Source organism: Amborella trichopoda, chromosome 3 (assembly GCF_054954075.1).
Source record: "Amborella trichopoda isolate Santa Cruz 75 chromosome 3, AtrichopodaSantaCruz75HAP2 v2.0, whole genome shotgun sequence".
NCBI classification, from domain to species: Eukaryota; Viridiplantae; Streptophyta; class Magnoliopsida; order Amborellales; family Amborellaceae; genus Amborella; species Amborella trichopoda.
In genome coordinates, this window is record NC_142338.1 from 9,393,503 (window position 1) to 9,409,658 (window position 16,156).

Sequence of the window (16,156 nt, forward strand, 5' to 3'; positions counted from 1 at the left end):
TAGGTATTATGTTGCCTCAGAGATCAAACAGGATACAGTCGGAGAGTGTATGGTTGGTATCTCTCTCTCTACGGTTTAGAGAGATAAAGAGTGAAATATTCCCTTCTCTGTCAAATTGCAGTGTATGCTAACGCCAGTTGTTCCAGGCTTTGGATCTCTTTGGGCCCAAGCAAGGTTTAAAAGTATGGTTTGGTGACCTTGATTGTCCTCTTGGAAAGGTTGTCTAGATCGGCGGTCTGAATGGGTGATCTAGGCCTCCTCGTGAACTGGTGAATAATTTTTTTTAAAAATAGGTGCGGTTTGTATAGAGTCGAGGCTCTAAACAATCAAAGTAAAGCACATCTTCAAATAGTGTTGAGAAATCTAGTTTCAATACTAGAAATCATCGTGATAGCTTAAAAAAATATTTTCATTTTTAATTATAAAATTTAAAGCTTCAAAATATTGTAGATTAAGCAGGTCTATGATAACTTGAAAATCTTGAAAATTAACGGCTAAAAAATGCAGGACAAGTTGTGTCATTTTTTAAATTTGAAATTTATATGTTTTTTAATGTCGATGCATCTTGATGTTAAGATCAATTTGAGGATATTTGAACATCAAAACAATCTTATCTTGATATCGAGATGATCAATTGGAGGATATTTGAGCATCAAAACCACCTTTTTTAGTGAAATAGAGTTTCGGCTCTACATAAACTTATTTTTTAAAAAATTAAAAAATTTAAAATATAAAAAATATAGTGGAATCGGTTTTTTTAATAGGATTGACGGAACCGATTAATTCTCTCTATTTAGATAAAATCAATGGCTGTGACGATTCTTGATGTGAACCAGCCAGATCGGTAGAGTTCGCTGATTTTTAAAACGTTGGTTAAAACTTAAAAAAGTGATTGCAACTGAACACAACGGCCGTTGCGGGTTGGTTTTGGTTGTCATATTGCGGGGAACGTGCCCGATATTTGGTCTACCCAACCGTTAAAAAAGGACGCTAAAATTGGCCGTTGATGGGTTTTGTTGTATTTCAATTTGGACCAGGGGGACTCCTAACTTTGACGCTTACTCTAAATTTGGCATAAAAAAAAATCAGTAACTTGAACCGTTAGATTCATATTTTTACTGGGGTCCACGGGGAACGTGCCTGACATTTAAGACGAAAGCGTGTGGGCCCGGTAAAGAGTAGGCCTAGCTGTCGTCTTTTATTGGGAGATGAGATAACCAAATCACCATCGAATATTCCTTTCTTTACATTTAATTATTTTTTACTCGAGTAAAATAGGTAATTACTCATAATTATTTGGGTGCTACAATCCGTTTTTTTTTTGGTGAAGAGTGAATAATAAAAGTATAAACAAGTGATCATATTGGGAGATGAGATAACCAAATCACCATCAAATATTCCTTTCTTTACATTTAATTATTTTTTACTCGAGTAAAAAAGGTAATTACTCATAATTATTTGGGTGCTACAGGCTGTTTTTTTTTTGGTGAAGAGTGAATGATAAAAGTATAAACAAGTGATCATATGGGATTTTCCGTATTTACGTGTACAGGATCTCAAAAGATTATCATTAAATTTGAGATCTATAAAAAAATCAAATCCTATATTTATATGATAATTTTTTTTAAAGATATGTGTCAATTGTAATGATAATTTTTTGGATTCTTACCCATAGACGGATGAAAGTCTTATGAAATCATTACTCATAAAATTATATCGGTAGTTTATGATCAGCTAACATATTCATTGACTTATTGAAACTTAAGAATGGGCTCTTTCGTTTTTTATTTAGAGTTTAATCTCTAAAAACCGTGCCTTGCATAAACCTGATTTTTTCTAAAACTTTTGAATCGGGGAAAATTTTTGGAATTGTTAAAAGGTAGCCTAGGTATTACATTAATTATTTACTTATGTAACCCCATCATGACTCGAGCTTAGGCCTTAGGCCTTAGCCCTTAGGCTACATTTTGTAGCATATGCTCTAGTTTTTACGGCAGGGTTAGGCCAAGCGGCCCATTGCCAGCCTTAGACATAGACCTTAACACAAAGGAAAACTCTAATAATAGTTGAGCAGCTATAATTAATAGTAATATAGGTGAAATCTCAGCCGTCAGATCTTCATCGAACGATTCAAAATATATATTATTATTTTAATTTTATTTTTTATTTTTATAAATATGATTCAGATGGAATTTTGGGTATATATACATAAATCTATTGCGCACCATATAAAAATATAAAAAAATTATTTTCAATAATTTAAAATGACCAAATTACCCCTATCATTTTTCAGGGGTATTTGGATCATTTTATATTTTTTTAATTGTGAGCCCTATTTTTTAATACACATGTTTAACATTTTGACCGATTTATAGAAAAATATAAAAATTCATATAGTGATATACATTCTGAATCGTATGATGAAGATCTGACGGCTTCCATTCTACCTATATTACTATTCATTATAGCTGCCCAATTATTGTAAGGTTTGTTCTAATACAAATATGGTCTTCAATTTTAGCAATGCATGTGACGACCAAGATCATTCACACAACAAAATTACGATCTAAATTAAATCAGATGATCTTAACTCGGATGACAAACATGGCTGATCATATAATTGCCCTTAAATATAATTAAAGGCACGGTTTAGGTGCGCTCCTGCTATGCTTCTAATATATTGCAGACCTTCCAAAATAGTCAGGGAGTATACACAGATGGGTGTGGTTTGCATAAGGTTGCAACCTTAAACAATCAAAGTAAGATACCTTCAAACTATTTTATTAGATGTAATTTTGGTGTAAAATTTTTAGGATGGCTCGAGAATCTATATTCATCTCTAATTATAGAATTTTAAAATTAAAAAAAATAGTTCAATCAAGTAGATCTATAAACAAATGAAAATTTTAAAAATAGATAGTCCAAATAATGTATTGCAAAATGTACTATTTTTAGAACTGAATTTTTTTTATGTATCTTTATATCCATAGATCTCAATGCCGAGATGATTAATTAGCGGTTTTCCAACATCAAAAAAGCCGTCCTCCATAGATTTTTGGGGTGAGCCTTAATTCTAAAATTTAAAGCTTCAACCTTATATAAACTTTTCTTTTAGTATTTTTTTTTTTGAAGAACTGGGTGAGCTTATGGGGCCCACTCAATTGGGCCCACACTATGGATTGATACCTATGTGGCTTCCACTGCCTTGGAAAGCAAAGAAGATGGACACGTGACATACATCGAACGTGGCATTCATCTAACGGTGGAGGAGTAGGAGAAGGCCAGCCAATAGGACGTGTCTTGGACCCAAGGTTAGGAATCTCCAATCATTTCACTCCAGCTAAGCTTACTTCGATAAAAAAATGTGCTTTTTTGTTGGAATCGCAGAATTGCACTAACCTTTCTTGTAATTGGGTTTGAGAGGATATCCTCTATGGAAAACATAGGCATATATTTTATTGAAAATATCTTCATTCTTTAAGCACTTCCAGTTTTATAAATTAGCTCGCACATTCCCTTGGAAGTTTGCTGGGCACGGCAAAGAGATGCAAAGCGAAGAAAAGCAATGGAAAAATAGAAGACTTGAGACGAACATACAAGTCAGTATAAAGGGAAAATGAGAGAAAAGACAGGATTTTTTTTTGTTTAACGTAAAGTGGCAATTTTATTTGTCGAAATTGGGTGTGGTTTGTATAAGGTTGATGCCCTGAACAATCAAAATAAGGTGCACTTTGAAATAGTATTGAAAGATGTTATTTCAGTACTAGAAATCTTATTAATAGTCTAAAAATTAAATAAATAAAAAATTTATAAAAAATTTATAAAAAATTTATAAAAAATTTATAAAAAATTTATAAAAAATTTATAAAAAATTTATAAAAAATTTTCATATCTAATTATAAAATTTAATAAATAAAAAATAGTGTAGATTGAGTAGATCTATGAACACTTGATAATCATGAAATTGATGGTCCAGAAAATGTATTATAAGATGCACTATTTTCAATATTTGAAATCCAAATTTTCTCATATTCATACATCTTGTGGTCTAGATGATCGATTTGAGGATTTTTGGTCATCGAAACAACTTCTAGTGAATTTTTGAGGTATGCTTTAATTTGATTGTTTAGAGCTTCGCCCTTATATAAACGTTTTTTTTGTAGAAATAAAGCTGCAGTTTTCTATACTATTTATTTTATTTGGATGGTTTAGATATGATATTATCATAAAAAACATATCATATTTTAATATTATTTTAAATAATATATTAAATCTACATTATTTAACTAAAATAAATGGTGTAGAATAGTACAAACTTAATTCTACTAATAAAGTTGCCACCTTATATAAACTGCATACAAATAATAGTACTATTTGATTAGTAATAGAGAAATATGAGGAAATAATGATGGTTTTAGGGTCCAACAAAGCCAATTCACATAGGGTTAAGATCCTAAACCTCGTGTATAAACCTTAAATAAAATCACCATGGCCAAAAGCCAAAGCAAATGTATGAATTTCAAGTACAAATTTTGACTCACGGCCTCTGCCAATCCTTCATAATCATTTCCCTTGATTTTCTTGAGAATCAATGCGACTTTGCTGACTATAAAGTTGAGCCGAAGTGCTGTTAGAGTTGTTATCTGAACCATATTCATAGCAACAACTTTCAAGAATGAGGAAGCTGCAATTGAGTGAGAAATCGTTGAACACAAATTTTGCTCTATTGTTTGTGAGCATGGTAATTGCTAGATCTTGAATCTTGATGAATGGCCTGGGGCCTTGGTGGTAGTATTGCTGAGCTCTATGGTGAAATCTTTGACTCTATTCTCACCAAAGTGTAGGGGCCCAAATCTCTACGGACTTACCACTTTTTTTACCCAAAAAAAAGATCTTGAATCTTAACCTTTTTTTTCTTGTAAACGAACAAGGGGTTTTGAACATTGATTTCTCATAAATAATTTTCACTTGGTTCTACTAGACTCCAAGGCACAAGCGGCTTTCATTGTACTTGGGGTATTGATCATCTTCTATAGAGTAACTCAAGAGTAATTGAGTCCAAACGAGTATACTTTCAAGATACAACTGAGCTAAGTGCTTGTCAAAATTTTCTCTGAGTTGTATTATAAAGGAAACTTCCGGCTAATATAATGAGCCAATCTGATTTTTTTTGTCGAAACTCGATTTCAAACTCACAGAAGAAATTTCAAGAGAAATCGTTGAGAGAAAAGGGAGAAATCGTGAATTCAGAGCTAACTATGGTCAAACTTGAAAAAGAAAAATTCTTTTGCAAGGTTTCAAAGCACAACGAACTCTAAGTTCGATTTGACATTCAGTTAGCCTCATCCCGTATGAACTGTCGAGGGATAAAACTTATGAGCCACACTATGAAGCTATAGAAGAGTCTGATTGAGCAACCATTAAAGCATAACACGAGTGTATCATAATATCAATTATGTTCTATGCCCGAGAGGTCAACAACTTAGGCTATTTTCTTAATTAGATAACTGATTAAGAAGTTTAGAGAGAAGCGAAAAGACCTCTATATGATCATTATTGATTTCGAGATAGTATACGATAGGATACCTCCCAGTATACACCTGTTAGGAGATACGAGTTAATTCAAGTAGAAGGCTAAAAAAAGGTAAAGAGCCAAAAAGACATGGTTGGAAGTAGTAAAAAAAGATATGGGGGCTTTTAGCTTCACTAAAGATATGACCATTGATAGAGTAAAATGGCGAACCAAGATTTGTGTAGCCGACCCTAAACAGTTTGGGAAAAGACTTTGAGGATGATGATATGATATGGTACTTAAAGAGTTACTTTGGTGAATGTCGAAAAAGAAAGGAGTTTCTAGAGGATATACTGACATGGTGAAAGATATGTACAGATGTACACTAACTATTGTGAGGATACTAGTGGAGAGACAAGTGAGTTTTCATTCGACAGTCAGAATAAACCTATATGAGGGTTCAACATTAAGCTTGTTTTGGTTATGGACCGCTTAACTAGGATTCAACATGATGAGGTACTATGGTGTGTGTTGTTCATGGATGACATCGTTTTAATTGATGAGAACAAAGGCAGTGTCAAAAGTTATAACTTCGAAGGGATGCTCTGGAATTTAAAGGTTTTACTATTAGCAGGACTAAGACAGAATCCGTGAAATACAATTTTAGTAATAATAAGAGTAAAAACGAGGAAGTAGTTAAGATTGATGATTAATAATTAACTAAAAGAGATTATCTTTTATATCTTGGGTCGATAATTCAGGAGAACAAAGAGATTGAGAAGATGTCGTATATAGGATTAGAGCTGGGTGATTGAACTTGAGATGTGCATCTGAAGTTTAATGTAATCGCCACCTACCAATAAAACTAAAGGGGAAGTTCTAAAGAATAGGTGCAAGACTAGCCATACTTTATGGGACAAAACGTTGAGCGGTCAATAAGCAATATGTCTATGGGATGAGTATTGCGGAGATGAGGATATTGAGATGGATGGGCAGTAAGAGAAGAAATGATAGAATTCGAAGCTAATACTTCTGATGGAATTTAGGGATCGCTCCAATTGGGGGTAAAATGAGAGAAAGTAGACTTAAGTAGGCTGACAATGTACATTGTAGACCCAATACAACATTGGTTAGGAGAGACAATCTGGTTCAAGTGGAAGGTTCTAAAAGGACAAAAAGAAGGTCTAAAACCACATGGATAAAAGTAGAAAGAAGATATATGGTCACTTATAATTTGACTGATGGTATGACTATTGATATAGTAAAATGGTGGGACATGATTCATATAGCCGATCCCAAATAGCTAGGATAAGGCTCAGATGATGATGATTATCTAAGTCCACAAAAACTTCGGTATTGCAAATAGATATGTTTTTACTGTATTTCCTCTAGACCCTGAGGCACAAGCTACTTTGAGTTGTAACTGACTCTAGATGAATATACTTCCAGGAAACTAACTTAGATAGGTGACGTGTTTGCTGAAGTTTTCTCAGATTTATTTAATAGACTTTTGGTGAATATAATAGGCCAACGTGCTTTGCCTTGCCATTTGCTTTATGTTGGGGCTCGATTTTCAAACTTATAGGAGAAATTTCAAGAAAAATAGCCGAGAAGAGGTCATGAAATTACAGTTAATATGTCTAGAGAGTTTCCCACTTTGTAAAATGTGTTGAGACAACTTTTCTTTTATAAAACTAAAGAGCCATAGATTCAATTTAAAGTTTGGGTAATCATCAATATCCCCATTCAATCTATGAAACCCATAGTCCATCTACATTTTCAACAGTAAAACAAGTGGGAGGCTATGAAGGATAGACATGTTTCTAGGATGTATGGATCAAAAGGATGGAAGTTGGGGGGGAGTGATTGAGCTTAATCATGCATATATACCTTTTTAATCATAGTAGAAAGCCGTACATAGAGTCTTCCACTTTTAACTGTGAGTCTAAATGGGAAAAGTCCTAAATAAAAACAGTTTACGACAAAACCAAACTCCTTCACAAAAATAAAAATGGTTCAAACCAAACAGATCTAAACACGCATGAAAATCTTGATAACAGATAATCCAGATAATGTGTAGCAAGATGCACTATTTTTCAGACTTAAAATATCTCCTTTTCTCCATATCTATACACCTCGATGCCAAGATGATCAATTCTATGTTTTTCCATCATCAAAACAACCTCTTTACAATTTCTATTGAAACTCCCTACCACAACTATTGAATTTGATGCTATCCAAAATCATCAGCACAAGGAAATCCTATAGTATGTGGAATTGAGATATTCTCATATTATGTGAGATTAACATTAAGATTCATATCGACAAGTTTATTTAAGGAAAAAGAAATCTAAAAATATTAGGACTCTTAGATATATATCTTTGGTTTGAGATATATGTAATATCTTTTCGAAGTTTTTTATTTTATGTGGATCTCTAACTTATATATATGGGATGAAAGTGCAGAGAATTTGTGTGTCCTATTTGGGTTACCATATGGGAATGATAGTTCTTTTAGAGAGAGAGAGAGAGAGAGGGAGAGAGAGCATCATATACATAAGATGCAATTTCTTCTTAAAGAAGATAGCATCCTATGGAGAGAAACATTGATGGTGTCTTCCAAAGACTCCTGCAAAGTGAGAAGTTGGTTTTTTGTAGAGAAGCAGTTTCCATAGAGATTTTGAGTTGTTTTCCTTTTTAGTTAAACATAGTTAATTTCTTGTTGTTATCGCATCTCTATGTGGTGTTGTCGGTAATGTTCGTTAGAAGTAAAGAGAATGAAGGGAGAGTGGTTTGCTCGAATCGGTTTTTTTTAAGGTGAGAGAGGTAATTCTTTGTTCCAAAATCTTTGATGTAACTTTCATTGGTATAGTGGATTTCAGTTTACCATACTCATGGATGTAGCCCTTCTGGGTAAACTACATAAATATTTGTGTTATTGTGTTATGTGTTTTAAGATTTATTTCTCGTATTTTATTTGCAAAAAATCAACCCATTGGGTTTAGAGCTTTTGCGCACAATAAGTGGTATCAGAGCCTGGGTTGGAGTTTTTGGTATGACGTAAAAGGTTTTGAATGTAAAGTTCGAGGTAGAGAAATTTGATAGCAAACACTATTTTTTGGCAAGAATGATGAAGAAATATATTGGGCAAAATATGAAGAATCCATAATGCTATCCAATGGATGTTGGCATGGTGAACTGCTGATTTTGATATCAAGGTGGAGACGTTGGATTTGTTACTATCCAAAATCACCCACATAAAGAAATCCTATATTATGTGGGATTGAGATATTTCCATATTATGTAGGATTGAAATATTTCCATATTATGTAGGATTGAGTTTGAGATTGATATTGATAAGTTTTCTAAAGAAAATAGAAATCCAAAAAGATTATGACTCTTGGTTGATATATATGTAATACCTTTAGGAAGTTTTCTATTTTGTATGGATTCCTAACTTATATATGGGATGAAAGTGTAAAGAATTTGTATACTCTAATTGTGCCACCATATGGGAATGGGAGTTCTTCTAGAGAGAGAGGGAGACATAGCCTTTTGTGCATAAGATACAATTTCCTCTTAGAGAAGAGAACTTCTAATGAAGAGAAACATTGATGGCGCCTTCTGAAGACTTCTGTAGAGTGAGCTATTGTTTCCTGTAGAGAAACAGTTCTCATGGAGATTTTGAGTTGTTTTTCTTTTTAATTAGAGAGAAAGTCAGTTTCTCGTTACTCTCGTGTCTCTATCTGGTATTGTCGGTAATGGTTGCCAAAAATAAAAAGAAGGAAGAGAGAGTAGTTTAAAAAAGGTTTGCTCGACTTGGGTTTTATCGAGGTTAGAGATGTAACTCTTTGTTTCAAAATCTTTGATGTAACGTGCTCAGTGAATGTAGCTCTTCAAGGGTGAACCACATAAATATTTGTGTTTTTGTGTTATGTGTTTCATAATTCATTTCTCATGCTTTATTTGTAAAAAATAATCCATTAGATTTAGAGTTTCCGCACGCAACAACTATTGTCCGAAACATGTATGAAAATTAACAAACAAGTGCATGGTCCAATTGAGAAATTAAAGAAGCTGTAGACGTAAGGAAATAACGAAGGTTACTTAAGGGTGAATAATAACGGTAGAGATGTGATAGCATTATTAGTTCCAAGTACATCTTTTCAAATATTTGAGCATGAAATTTAAAGGTACTGTTACATTTCTAGAGGCATAATAACAATTGTTGTTGGATCATAGCGCTCCAATATACTTATTGCTAAATTAACCGTAGTTAACTCATAACTTACTAACCAAAAAAAAGAAAAAGCTTAGTTAACTCCCTAGTTCATTATCTATAATAATTCACTACAGACGTAGCAGCCCACGTAATTAAGCACAGCAGGAAAACGTTGGGATAGAGGCCGGGCCAGCCTTAGCCCTGGTCCTCAATGAAGAAAAATAAAAGAAAAATAGAAAAAAAAATAGGGCCAGGCTAGGTCGCACAGGGCATGAACTGGTCCTAACCTAGCCCTCGGGCCATAGTTCGTGGCCAAGGCCCTACTTTTCTAGTTCACAGTAACATGAATTGAAATTCGTTATTGTGTGTGATTCGTCGCTCACTTAAGGAACAATGTAAAGGGTGACAATCAAACATTGGGTACATTGGTGGTTGGGGGAGCAGGAGTGCGAGCATAACATTGTTGACTCCATTCTAGTGTTCGAAAAACTGCCTGGTAGGAATCGGAACCACCCGGTTAGCTCGCTGCAGGTGGGTTGGCGATTCCGGTTAGGTTCGGTTTTAGTGTACTAGTAAAAAAACATAGCATCTTGAAAAAAAACAGCTAAAAAACCGGCTAGTGGTTAGGTTCGGTTTTAGTGTACTCGTAAGAAAACACAGCGTCCTGAAAAAAATCGGCTAAAAAACCAGTCGGTTTGGCCTTGAATCGGCAAAATTTTGACAAAACTGGCCGGTTCTGTGAAAACCGGTCTAGTCTAGTGTAATATCAGGCGATATAACGAAAAAATGGCTCACAACAAATAACGACTGTTATTTGTAACAGTGCCCGTTGTTTGAGCAGAACCCGTGATCCGCCATTTTTTACAGCTTTTTGATGTTTTTTTGCAGCTTTTTTTTTTTCTGCTCAATAATTATACTATACCTTCAAATCTTCTATAAATCTATCAATATTGAATAAAAAACTCCAAGATTAGATCGATTTTTGGTGCGTTTTTTGGTGTTCTTGAGTTTTTAAGGAAAAATCCGCCATTCCTTTGATTTTGGCTTGGTTTTTCAGTTTTTTTCGATAATAAGTTGGGGATTTTAATGATCACAAAGATACACATACTTCAAGACTCCAAATTTCATTGAAATGGAGAGATTTGTGGCTCGATTTTGAGATTGAAGCAAACAAGGTAGCCCGAACCCAAATTTTTTTAATTTTTTTCTTAATTTTGCAGCTATTTAAGGATTTTTCAGACAATATTTGACTAGTATTATTTATTGCAATAAATAAAAGAACGATTTTTGAACAACAAAAATAAAATTTGGAGCTCGATTTTAGGAATTTAGGGTCTTTTGGAGTCGATTTTAGGAATTTAGGGTTTGTTTTATTTTTAATGCTATATAATATATATATTTATAAAAATATATTTTTTGTGATGAATATGAGAATATATATACACAATATTTGCGTGAGATTATTGATTGCATAAAATAAATGAACGAAATTTAGAACAAAAACAAAATTTTGGAGGTCAATTTTGAGGATTTTCGAGATTTTAGGATTTATTGAATGAAAAATAAAATTGATATTTTTTTTGTGGGGATTGTTTTTAATGTTATATAATATATATATTTATAAAAATATTTTTTTGAGATGAATATGAGAATATATATAAACAATATTTGTGTGAGATTATTGATTGCATAAAATAAATGAACGAATTTTAGAACAAAAGCAAAAATCCGAAGGTCTATTTTGGGGATTTTAGGGTTTATTGAATAAAAAATAAAATTGATATTAATTGAATTAATGTCAAATTCTAAATTGTCTTGCATATCTTCATAGTATTCAAATATTAATTTATATAAAAAGTTGTTTCAATTTGTTTTGTAAGATAAATGTATGTAATATAATAATATACACTTAATCGAAGTTTTTTTATTTTTTTTCAATTTTTTTGGACGTTTTTTAATTTTTTTTTTTTTTTTTTTAAAATAACTGCTTAAATGGTTAAAACGGTTAACCACCTTGGTTAGTCCGGTTCGGGTTCAAACCGTTCTCAACCCCAAAACTGGTTAACCGTTCTGGTTCGATTTTACGAACATTGCTCCATTCTCACCTTTCACTGTACATTGGTGGTTGGTGGAGCAAGAGTGCGAACATAACATCCTCGACTCCATTCCCACGTTTTACACTTCAAAACAACAACAAAAAGAAAGAAAAAAAAGAAAAAAAAAACAACAAGAAGAAAAAAGAAAAAAAGAAAAAAAGACAACAACAAAAAGAAAAGAAAAAAAAATAACAACAACAACAAAAAAAAAAGAAAAAAAAAAAAAGAAAAAAAAAAAGAAGAAAAAAAACACTTCAAAACAACAACAAAAAAAAATAAAACGAAAAAAAAAACACAAAAAGAAAAAAAGAGAACGTAAAAAGGTGACAATCCACTCACAAATAGCACCACTTGTTGTAGACAAGCATTATCTGAAGGGTGCGGTCTAAACAATCAAATCAGAGCCTACCTTCAAATATTATCGATATATGTGGTTTTAAAGTTGAAAATCTTTGTGATAGTCTTAAAATATATTTTTATTTTTATTTATAAAGTTTAAAGTTTCAAAAATTGCGTAGACCGACAGATCTATGAAAACTTAAAAATATTAAAAATTGACGGTCTAAAAATGTGTTACAAAATGTACTATTTTCAAAACTTGAAATCCATTTTTTTTTTCCCATGTTCACACATCTTGACGTTGAGATGATCAATTTGAAGAAATTTGAGCATCAAAAACATCAAAACAACCTCTTCTAGTGAAATTTTTGAGGTAGACTCTAATTTGATTGTTTAGAGCTTGGGCTCCATATAAACTTTTCCCTTATTTGAATTGAGAGACATGTGCTCCGGTTCAAGACATGCATGTGCAGCACAGATTTTATTTGAGGGTCTCGAGCCTAGTGGCATCACAAGCATTTGGAATGGCACCAATATATACCAATATACCTTTGCAAGTGGATATATTTTGTACTTAAATGTGTTTGTTTAAATATAATTTGATCTTAATTTTAGAGAATATATAATCTTTAACATGGAGGTCATGAATATGAATTTTTTTTTGGAAAAATTGAAATAATAATTATATTAAAAATTAAAATAATAATTGTTTTTAGATGGATCACCTATTTGCATCCATCTTTAAGATGGATGCTTTATACCTTTGGATCACATATTGTAGAAATGCGGTCCAGCCCGTATGAAACAATTGTTCATCATATAATCCCCTAATGATCTATGTGTTAAAAAAGATATTTTATTGACATTTTATATAAGGGTGTGGTTTGCATAAAGTCTTAATCTTAAACAATCAAGGAAAAACATACCTTTAAACTTTGTTGTAAGATGTATTTGGTGTTGAAAACTTAGGATGGCACAAGAATCTATTTTCATCTCTAATAATTAAACTATTAGCTCTAAAGTGGTTCAAATCAAGCAAATCTATGGATACATGAAAATCTTGAAAATGGACAATCCAGATAATTTGTCACAAGATGTACTATTTTTGGGACTTGAAATCTTATTTGTTTTCTTATCCATATATCTTGATGTCAAAATAATCAATGAGAAGGTTTTTCAATGTCAAAATAATCTTTTCGGGTGGAATTATGAGGTGCACCTTAACTCTACAATTTAAAGTGTCAACCTTATATAAACTTTTCCTTATATAAACTTTTTCCTTATATAAAGGTCTCTTAGTTTTTTTATCTCCTAAGTAACCTTTAGTATGGACCTAGATGTTCGAACTAGGGCATGTCCTTTCAAGTGGGAGAAAGATTCAGATCCCAAACTGCTCCCGTTTTGTTTTTAATGTTTTTTTTTTTTTCCATCTTTTAAGTGGAATAGTTTGGAGCTTGGACATCGAATATATATATATATATATATATATAATCATAGTTGAGTAGGATTGGATACTAGATATCCAAACTTCTTTTATTTATTTATTTTTTATTTTTTGAAATGAAAGAAGATTACAAACATTAGATGCTTGAAACGGTCCACTTACAAAAAGAAAATATATGTGGATCTGGTTTTGGAGCTTAATATCCCAACCAGTTTCCCACTTAATAGGACAATACCCCCTACATCCGTATCTCGATGTAGACACTCCATTTTTAAAACTGGCAAATTTCGTGATATTCTTGAACCCTTAGGACCATACTATTCAAGAAAACCCTTCAACCATAGACGATCATAGTCCATGATCCCTATCATGTGATCCATAATCTCACATGACTACTGTTTTAGTAACAAATTAAGTAAAAATAGCAAAACAACTTATTTTTACCTGATTTTTTGTAGGCAATATCACAAAATTCTTGAATCACTCAAGAATCCGAAACTGCTAATTTTGGTCAAATTTGAGCTCCCTTTGACCTTTAAAATCAAATTTTGGCTGGTAAATCTGTTTGAAATTGGTATATATCCATTGTAGTATGATTTAAGCCTTTATATAAGCACATTTTGTGACCCATTTTGGTTTGGACTTCGTTCACCCATAGGTCAGGAAATCTGAGAGAGATGGACAGAGCTCAGAGAGAAAACCTCTGAGAGATTAGAGAAGCAACCTTAAGCCCTAGCCTCCCATGAAGCCAACTTTTTGCCTAGATCAGCAAAACTTTAGCTCAACCAAGCCAAGGACCTACGTACACATCCGTGGTTCTGATACGGACAAGGCCTCGAAGCCTCGGGTGCCCTGGGCCAACTAGCCCGGCCAGGTATTTTCCTCATAATCACTTTTTCTCTTATTTTTCATTTATTTTGTTAGATTTATGATTTTATTTTTTATTTATTCTTTCGTGTGTTTTGGATCGATGCTGGCTCTGCCACTTATATGAGAGCGGATCTATTCGTTTTTTAATAGACATGACCTCGTATCAGAATTTGATTTTCCTTACTCTCTATCATTTTTAAAATCAATTTATAGTACGGATCTGAGGGATCTTCCATTGAAGATCTCTCTGATTTGCACTGTAAACACCCGATCAGGAGTAATTTGGGGATGTTTAAAAATGTGAATGAGTACGACTTTAGTATATCATGTAGCGTGTGTATGCCATGCTCCATTGGGAGTATAGTTTGCTTCTACTACGTCAGTCAGAAGACCTACTTGGGTGGATTTTTTCATTCTGAATTTTTGGGAACCACTTAAGAATAAATAGAGGATTCATATGTAAAACAAAAAAAAAAAAAATCAAACTTTGAGTTTTCTAACGCTTGATATCATCATCTAAAAATTGGATGGTCTCTATCCAATCTCGAGAAATTATTTATCTCAAGTGCACAAAGGGTCCAATTATAGTTTTTTTATATTGAGGTAAGTTTATGGATTGAAGAGGTTACATCCCAAAATTTGGGAGTCTAAAATTATTTCTATGTGGGGTCTCACCCCAGGGAGTAAACAGACATACTACTCCTGCAGGATACTTTTGGCTAAAAGTCATCTTTATATGTAGAACTTATAATGAGTTTTATGTGTAAATTTCCCTGTAAACATTAAAGAATGGGGGTGGGTCAAAAATATCTTATCACATAACGATCAATGCAGGAATTGACCTCATGAGCGAGGGAGGGAATTTTAATTATGTGATCACATGATGATCAATGCAGAGATTGACCTCATGATAGAGGGAATTTTCGAATAGGACCGACAAAAATAGTGAATGCGATTTGGAGGAATATTGAAAGAAATCTGCATTACGTTTAAGTGATGATGATATCAAAAGTGGGAACGAGGCATGTAAGAAATTTCAAATATGAAACCAGAACCCTTTAATTTTTTTCTTGGGGTAAAATAATAATGCAATTTAATGAGGGCCCAACCGGGTTCGAACCGGTGACCTGACCCTTTTTAATTTTTTTCTTGGGGTAAAATAATAATGCAATTTATAATGAGGGCCCAACCGGGTTCGAACCGGTGACCTCTTGATCTGCAGTCAAATGCTCTACCACTGAGCTATGGACCCAAATGTTGATTTTAATTGGAACCTGTAAAGGATTTTCCAAATATTTTGATGCAGGAAAAATGATATATTAGAAAAAATTAAATAAAATAAAAAACTGAGAGATTATATCCTCGTTCTTTATTCTCCAATCACCATCTTTAAAAAAAAGAATATTTTTTATTTAAATATTCACAAAAAAAATTCGGTCTCTCACTCTCTCCCCCAGGATTTTCTCTCTCCATCTACCTCTCTAAACCTCACGTTATCCTCCTCCCTCCAATTTTCTTTCTTTTTCCTTCATTCCTTTTCGACTAACGTGAAGCACAAAATTTCGGAAGCCCCCACCATCTCAATGCACTTCCAAATTCTTTTTTTTTTTTGTTCTTTTCCTTTTATGATGTTTCTCAACCCATTAAGCTATAACAACCACAATCCCCACAAA

The 16,156-nt window shown here is 32.9% G+C and overlaps 1 non-coding gene across 1 annotated transcript; it reads right to left on the reverse strand.

The window, feature by feature from the left end:
• Nucleotides 1-15,663: 15,663 nt before the first annotated feature.
• On the reverse strand, nt 15,664-15,735 carry TRNAC-GCA (transfer RNA cysteine (anticodon GCA)). The gene has a single exon. It is a non-coding gene; the product is annotated as a tRNA-Cys (tRNA).
• Between the last annotated feature and the right edge of the window lie 421 nt (nt 15,736-16,156).